Genomic DNA, 8,463 nt, shown 5'->3' with positions numbered 1-8,463 from the left:
TTTTCATATTCCTTTATAGGTTACTTAAACTATGTAATTTACATATATTTATAGTTCTCATTCTACTGGGTGAACTGATGTAGAACATTACAGTGTATGTCCTGGATAAACTACACTAGCGTTTGTCATGCTGAAGATGATTACCAGTTGTAACATCTGCTTTCTTAATTTTAGTGAACTATATAAGTTTTTAAATTATATTATTTTTGCGAAGTCTTGTAAAACCCCATTAATTTCAAAAGCACGCAAAAATCTAATAGCGGAAGCATTTACACTAGCAGGTTGTGTTAGACAGATCAGCCTGCCATTATTCTTGACTAATGGAGCTGAAAAGCTAGGGAAGATTATCTCAGGCTGTAAATAATGCTTGTGCCAGTATTAGGGTATAACTAGCTGTTTAATGTGTTTACAAGAAGATAAAGTACGTATAATTCTAGCCAGATAAGACAGAAAATAAATAAATTGGAAAATTATAGATACAGGGTCAAGGGCTTATGTGATTTCTTGGAAAATGTACTCATTTGTATTTAATTGTTCGTCAATACGTTAGACATGAAATGTCATAAGCAACATTTTTCGCGACAATAAAAAAATTATTAACATTTCTAGAAATTTTCCAATCTTTAGTTCTCTTAAAGTAGCTATGAAACGTCAGTTTTTCATATTTGACCATCATGGATACAATATTAGAACAGGCCAACAACCACCAATGGTGAATAGTTCTTACGCTTTTCCCATGGTGCAATGCGCGTAGCAGACTCCTTTCCATATGTAGCTGAAGTCGACAGTCAACGCGTGCCGTATCACGAGAGCACGTGCTCGGAAAGAGATCAGATAGTTTAAATTTCACGATAGTTTCACAGAGTCCTTCACCAGTGTTTCAGAACACACGCATAAGCAGCTTATAAATGCATGTTCTTGTTCTTAACATATTCTTCGTTTTTAAAAATAAGAAACTTTTATTCCGATGAACTTGTACTTTAAATATACTGACATCTAGCAAACACGTATCTCTTTTTGAATAAGGGCTGTTTCAATTGGCGCGTGTTTGTTGAACAACTATGAAGTCCGAGTTGCTGACGTCGAGTGGATGAGGTTTTCTAAATCTAAGGCGGTTAATACGTCAAGTGGCGTGAAAACTGGGTCTATACTGTGGTAAGTATGTACTGACCCTACAATTCATTAGTATCTCAACGTCACTCTAGAAGTTTCTGATTCAACAGTGTGAATAAATGCTAACACAAGTTTTATAATAGAGGTCATTAAATATTCACTAATATTTTGTTTATTAATGATATTTAACCTTTTGGACAATATTTTATTCTTTTAAAGGTGCGCGTTTCCAAAGAATCTGTTTTACAATAATATTTCGTTTAGTTACTTTCTTATATTTGTGAATAAAATTCTAATATTTCTAAGCTTTTACTTGTATGTGAAAAAAGAAAGAAAATGTGTTGGAGTTATTTCTGAATTTGTGGTATTTTTAGGAGATGCGAAAAACTCACGAGAAGTGCGCTATGCAACGTTCAGGAAATCATTCGGTCATCTAAAGTATAAACAGACTCATTGAATCTTTTCATGAGTTTGGTTTGTTCATTCTTTATCTTAAGAAATAAAATGAATGTTTCTTTGTATATGTTGTGAAGGTAAGGCATATACAAGTAATCTAAATTCTTAAAAAACGTTCAATGTACTTAAACAGCTTTAGGATTACAGTATGGATAGTTGAAAGAAAACAATACGTATATCCTCTTCAACTGAGTTTCACATGACAAAAGTAAAGACTTGTCATGTGATATACAGTTAGTTCTTCACAAAATGAAGACACCTGTAGTAAGTTGTATGTTATAACGGTTCTTCGTGGTCAAGTATTATCTAAGTGAAATTTGTAATCATATCTTGCAGCACTCGGCGATCATAGGCTTTAATCGCTGGACTAAACGAGGACTACTTGGACTACTTAAAAGAGTTGTTCCAAAATAAGTGTTTAAATATTTATGGTATGCATATTAGACAACAAGTGAAGACAAGTTAATTTGGTATTAAAAAATACAAAGTAGAAACGTCTTCATGCTAAAACGTAGAATGTTTGTAAATTTCGAATTTAGTTTTAAAAGATGAGCAAATAGGATACATTAAAAACTTTCAAAGCGTGCCTGATATTACGGTTTTATTTATATATTCCAATTTTGCAATTATTTATCTATCTAAGTAGTTTCATTATTTCGTATTATGATATTCGTTGAAAGTTTTCTCTAAATTTATTTTGGAAATGTAGCATAAAGTTAAGAACATAATACATTCGATCCTTCTTCTATATTATAATCATGATTTGTTAAGTTACGGATAAGACTTATTTTTATATTTCTCGTATTCTGTATTACATTGAATGTAGAAGATCGTAAATTTGTGCTAAAGCACTGAAAAAAGTTAATTTATTGCACAAATTTGCGAGTAAAATAATCTGATTAAGTAAATAGACGTAAACTTTTTAAAATATATTCTCGTCTGAATATTAATAGCCTTTTGCCATTTCTAACACATGAAAATATCAGCTTGCTTTTGTTTGTAATTATGGAACGTGTTAATTAAAGATTAATTATAAAGTTAATTATAACTCTAAAATAGATTTTTCAGTATGAAGTAAAATCAATCATTTCTGCACCCTCAAATTAGGTAAAACTAAGTTTCAATTTGCTAGTTCTAAAGGCTTATTTGAATATGCGCTTGTCAAACAAATGTTTGTGTTAACCACTAAAACAAAATACAACCTAAAGGTGACTGTCTAATTTATCAGAATACACAGTATGATATAAATGGTAGCTTGAATATTTACTATTTTTGCTGTTTTGTAGATTACCGAAATTATCCTCTTTAGCTTGGCTATAGATTGGAATTTCTACTTAGCAGTCTGTTCGTGTTATATTAATTACAATATAATACAAAGAAACAAATATTAAAACTTAGACAGCATTTACTTCTTTGAACGTTTGTAATAAACACGTGTACATAATAAAGGTATTATCGTTTCGGGAAGCTTGTGAAAATTGATTATCACTGTAGGAAATTATTATACAAACATATACCACACTGAACTGATAAAATATTTGGGCGTGGCCCAATGATTAGCTTGCCTGGCTGTGGATCAGAGGGTCCAGGGTTAAAGCCAGCGATTCAACGTTGTACACAATCCGCATTAAAAGCCAATACTGCTATTCGGTTGAGAGTAGCCTTATAGTCAGCAGTTGACAGTTTGGTACGGCTATGCCTGCACCTTCGAGCTGTTTAGCCCATGTGTTACACAAAGATATCAAATACCAGATTAGTAAAAACGTAAGACTAGCTCTCCTTACTTCCATAAAATGTAATAATAGCAACAATATTTTAAATCAAAACTATTTTTGACAAGTAACTGAAGCATAAAAGACGAATTTATCAAACTTATAAATAACAGGAGGAACAAACATATACAGTTAACGTGATTTTTATCACACTTTTTATGCCTATTGATTTCTAATGCTTCGCTTAATTAAGGCGTCTAAGCCGTATAATTTAAAATATTATACTGCATATTTAAATAGCGTTTCAGAAAATGTTCTGTCTTTCATCGTCCAACCCGACCGACGAGCTTTGGTATTGAACAAAATGTCTCCTGGGCAGTGACTTGTGGGAGATGGAAGGTAAATCTGAAATACTATCTTTACACTCCTCTGATTTTGAATCCGAAATGGAAGAAAAGCAAGATTAAGAGTATATGGGAAAAACATATGCAGTTAACATTATTTTTTATCACATATTTTAGACCTATTGGTTTCTATTGCTTCATATGAATTGCTGCTGCATAGCAGTATACTTTCGACCAGTGATACTACTGACAAATAAGCTTTGGTAACGTACTGTTTGGCTTGGGGATTAACATCAAAAGTAAAGACACAAAACATAGCTACCTTTGTTCAGCTTTATTTCAAACATTGTTCCTCAACATAAAGAAATGAGCGAATTTTGAAAACAATCAAATGAAAAACAAGACACTGCAGACGGTATGTCGTTGTAAGCCGATTACGTCACAAGGGATATACTAATAATAATATCCAGATAATATAGCTAAATAACGTTAATAAGCAGTATTATAGCCATTTTGGATGCTGGACATAGTAAACATTCCTTCGTTCTCATAAGGGTCAGTTAACTTTATAGCTATAACTTAACATATTAAACTATTTAGATATTTAACTAATTATCATTTAAACATCAGTTGTTTTCATTACCTTTCGTTTCCATCTTAAAATCTACATTTTTACTGTTAGACGTATGCCGTATTCTAATCCAATGTTGAAAGTCATTTTAAGAATACACACTGTTGTAGCGTATGTTGCTGTTTTTTTTAAAGTAGACATTTTCAGAACTTTTTGTTGTTGTTTATACTGAAGGAAGTTTAACGTAATGTGATGGACATGACTTTAATGCTTGGAAATGTATAAAACTTGCTGTCCAGATCAATATATAAGTTTTTTTTTTGCTTCGTCTCTGGAGGTAATTTCCCAGCTCTCATTACTAGATCAGGTTGAGCAATGATGTCTATAGAATCGGTGTCAATTAACATGTTGCATAGCTTTCCATCAACGAATCCGTTCATTTGTGAATTAGTTTTTTTAAATAATGAACTCTATCACAAATTGAACAGATTGGTTATTTTCATCTGAAATTTCGTCCCTAAAGTCCAACTAATGCCAATTTTCTGATGTTTGTATAGTTCTCTCCTGCTCTTTTAGTTTGATTGGGCTCTGGGACATATCCTCAGTATTTCACAACCTTAGTTTGTCGTCAAAAAGATATTCGTCATAATTTCTGTTATTATGTCTCTGTTTCCAATCTTAGTGATTTTCTTTACCTGTCATCATTTGGAAGCAGTTATTAGTTTTGAAGACTTAACTGCAGTTCTTGGTAAGATGTCTTATTTTAATTACGATTGAAGCTGGATGGAGCCTTTAGTTCTTTATCTACAAATTTAGTTGAGTCAAGTTCCATTATCAATTAACAGCTTCCTTTTAAAGATGTAAACCAACATTGTTTTAGTCTAATATATCTTTATCCATTATAGCATCTATGAATTGGTCACGTGCCAACATAATTCATCGTTTCATGTGAAGCATCGGGATAAAATTAATTGGCAAGCATTTCTAAATCATCAGCAATTTAGACTAATATCTCGTCTTCCCTCTGCTCCTAAACTTTGCTTTAGAAACTTCTTTCTGATGTAACACTCCAAATCTGTGTGATAATGCGGCCATTAATACACGGTAATTTCTACGGCTCTTACTTATAAAATTGGTTAATGCTGTTAAAGCTGGTACTTTGACACGTGGACCAAGATGAGTAGCTTTATTTTCACTACTCTATCCATTTATCTATGGTATTATTTCAAACTATGCCTAATACGCTTGCTCTGGTACCCTTCAAACACAGACTGTTGGTTTCTCGATTGGACGATGTCGCTGAAGTGGCTAAATTCTGTAACTTGATGAGGTATTGGGGTATTTTAGATAATCCAGGAAAATCGTACAATCACAGAAAACAGCAGGGGTAATAACAGTTGCAGACCAGATGGGTTTTCATATTCAATATTACATATTAATAGTATTTTGTGTTGTAATTCGTAAACGGATGCAGAAAGATGTGTGGCTAATTTGATTATTGTATTTTCCAGTTCAGTTTCTAGATATTTTACCCTGGCGTTGATGCTCTTTATACATTTCGGTCTGTACTTTATAGATACCCTTTTGTAATTACTTTCTTAAGTTTTTTGTCCTTTTGTCAATTTCTTATAGATTTTTTCATCTTGTCTTCGATCAAATTGAATTTTGTTCATAATTCTTTTGTAGACCTCATATATCAATTTTGTTATTACTTTCTTAAACTCCTGTCTCTTTCTTCTTGATCTTCTCTTCGTGCTTTATCATTTTCATAACATTTTCAGTTTTATTCCGAGCAAAAGTTGTCATCTTGAAGTTGAGTCTGAATTCTATTTTAGTCTACCAAAAATAATTATACTACTGACACCAATGTTGAGTGATTTCTATTGTTGGCCAGGAAAAAAAAAAGCCAAAGTCCTGTCCCATTAATAATAACAAAGCGTATGTTGCTTCAAGTTTCAAGCTTAGCATAACCAATGTTTATTGGTAGGCCTAATTTAACAAATAAACTACACCTGAACAGAAATTTCATTTTCTTGTTTAATTTTATATCTCTATTTGTTCATCGAAACACAAACTCAATATCTTTAACACTGAATTAACTAATCGGTTGACAATAAAAGATAAACTGACTAAATCGTGCACTGGTTACTTGTCAGCTAACACACTTATCACTTTATATACATATAAACAACGTTTCTACAAATTTCTAGGTTAACTAACGTAGGCAACAACGATAGTTAAAAATTGATAGGATTGATATGCCTTACAAGATTAAAGAAACTTAACGTTCGTGCACAGAAAAAATACCGTACTTTATTTTGTTCCGATTTTGCCTGAAAAAATCTATTCTACTTAACCTTCATTATGGATATAAACTATTGCATCTTTAAGAAAAATTTGAATAGTAAATCAAGATCAAACTGCATTGCAAGTAATACAACAAAAACAACTAAAAATGGACACAGTAAGAATAAGTCGCACCCCATGCGCCTATGTTTAATTATATAAATCATTATGCAGAAACTTGTCCCTCTCTTCCATAGACATGCAGCATGTTTACTGCATGACTAAAACTGTTCGTATTTTGCCTAAGGTAGGTAAACCATATGAACTGATAATGTAGTGAAAGTAATGTCATTAAAATAGCTTTGAGATTTCTTAAGTGGGTAAAAGCTAGTTACATTTCTTGTTGTCAATGAAGACTTTGATCAAATAAGAAAACGTAAGTTATTTTTAAGGATCGAATAAAGAATGAAAGGGCTAACTTTTTCAATTGGTTATAAGATATTTCTATATTTCAAGCTGTTCCTGGTCATATTTCATTCTTGTATAAACTTATTTGTGCCTTAGTGTCTTACGAAATTAAGTATTTTAAATATGTATTCCTAAAATTCTAAATATTTCAGTAAATAGAACCAAGAACCCGAATTTTACAAATTTCTAACCTGACGTTAGTTCGTTTATTGTATGTTTGTTTTGAATTTCGCGCAAAGCTACACGAGGGTTTGTTTGTTTGTTTTGAATTTCGCGCAAAGCTACACGAGGGCTATCTGCGCTAGCCGTCCCTAATTTAGCAGTGTAAGACTAGAGGGAAGGCAGCCACCCACCGCCAACTCTTGGGCTACTATTTTACCAACGAATAGTGGGATTGACAGTCACATTTTAACGCCCCCACGGCTGAAAGGGCGAGCATGTTTGGTGTGACGAGGATTCGAACCCGTGACCCTCAGATTGCGAGTCAAGCGCACTAACCACCTGGCCATGCCGGACCCGTTTATTGTAATTTGATGTATTCTAGTTACAATAATAGTTTTTATAAATGTTGTATAAAGTGTGTCTCTTCACGTTTCTTAATGAAATAAAGGCTAAGTAAATAAAAGATAAATGAGTTATTATAGGTCTCTCACTATAGATGACAAAAAATCTGAAGCATTTCTTTGATTTCAGTACGAACAACATTTTTCATTCTCTGTCGGTGGGATACTGTTCTTTGTAAATCGTTGCAGAAAATAGAGTAAATGTCCCCCAGTGGGAAAGCGGTAAGTTTATGGACTTACAACGATAAAATCCAGCGTTCGATTCCCCGCGATGAACACAGCAGATAGCCCCCACGTGGCTTTGCTCTAAAACAGGGGTCACCAAACTTTTTTCACAGCGGGCCAGATAACTGAGAGAATGACGAGCGCGGGCCGCATAACCATTTTGTTCAATACAATACAGTGAATACACAAAAAATAAAGACAACAAACATGCTTATTTACCAAAAGTTATCAAAGAAGGCGACGTTAGCAATAAGATAGTTATATCCCACCCAGTGCGCACATATCCGAATCTCACAAACTAAGCAGCAAAAAAGGTTAGTGAGATTTGTGAAACTGGCGTTTAGCTTTTGAGATATCACCAATATTTGCTTTGGAATTGCTGCATCCAACCAAGAGAATTGCTTTCAAATGTTCATCAGTCAACCTCGTTGTGCTTACTTCACATACTCCATTTTTGAAAATGTTTGCTCACAGACATAAGTTGTTCCAAACACTGATACCATACCAGAGGCAAATTTCTTCAACTTTGAAAACTCATCATCAGGTAAGCAGCGATAAAATTCAACAAGGTTTCCTTCTCTGTGCTTCTCTTTTAACAAGTCATTTGCTTGCAAATCAATGAGCTTCAACTGTAGTTCGACTGGCACGTGATCAAGGTTACAATCAAACGGATTCTGGAACAGAAGAATGTCACTCTCAATTCTGTCGAGATCTGAAAAACTCTT

General features: G+C 33.2%; 1 protein-coding gene across 1 annotated transcript in view; it reads left to right on the top strand.

Moving 5' to 3' along the window:
- Positions 1-844: 844 nt before the first annotated feature.
- Positions 845-8,463, top strand: part of LOC111085160 (fat-like cadherin-related tumor suppressor homolog) — a 50,773-nt gene continuing 43,154 nt past the window's right edge. Inside the window, exon 1 of the mRNA XM_022382548.1 lies at positions 845-1,155. The gene's annotated coding sequence lies outside the window, so the exon portion shown is untranslated. The remainder of the gene's footprint in view (positions 1,156-8,463) is intronic.

This window comes from Limulus polyphemus, unplaced genomic scaffold (assembly GCF_000517525.1).
Source record: "Limulus polyphemus unplaced genomic scaffold, Limulus_polyphemus-2.1.2 Scaffold256, whole genome shotgun sequence".
In the NCBI taxonomy this organism is placed as follows: Eukaryota; Metazoa; Arthropoda; class Merostomata; order Xiphosura; family Limulidae; genus Limulus; species Limulus polyphemus.
The sequence above is the reverse complement of the archived record's forward strand: the minus strand, read 5'-3'. Positions and strand labels throughout refer to the sequence as shown.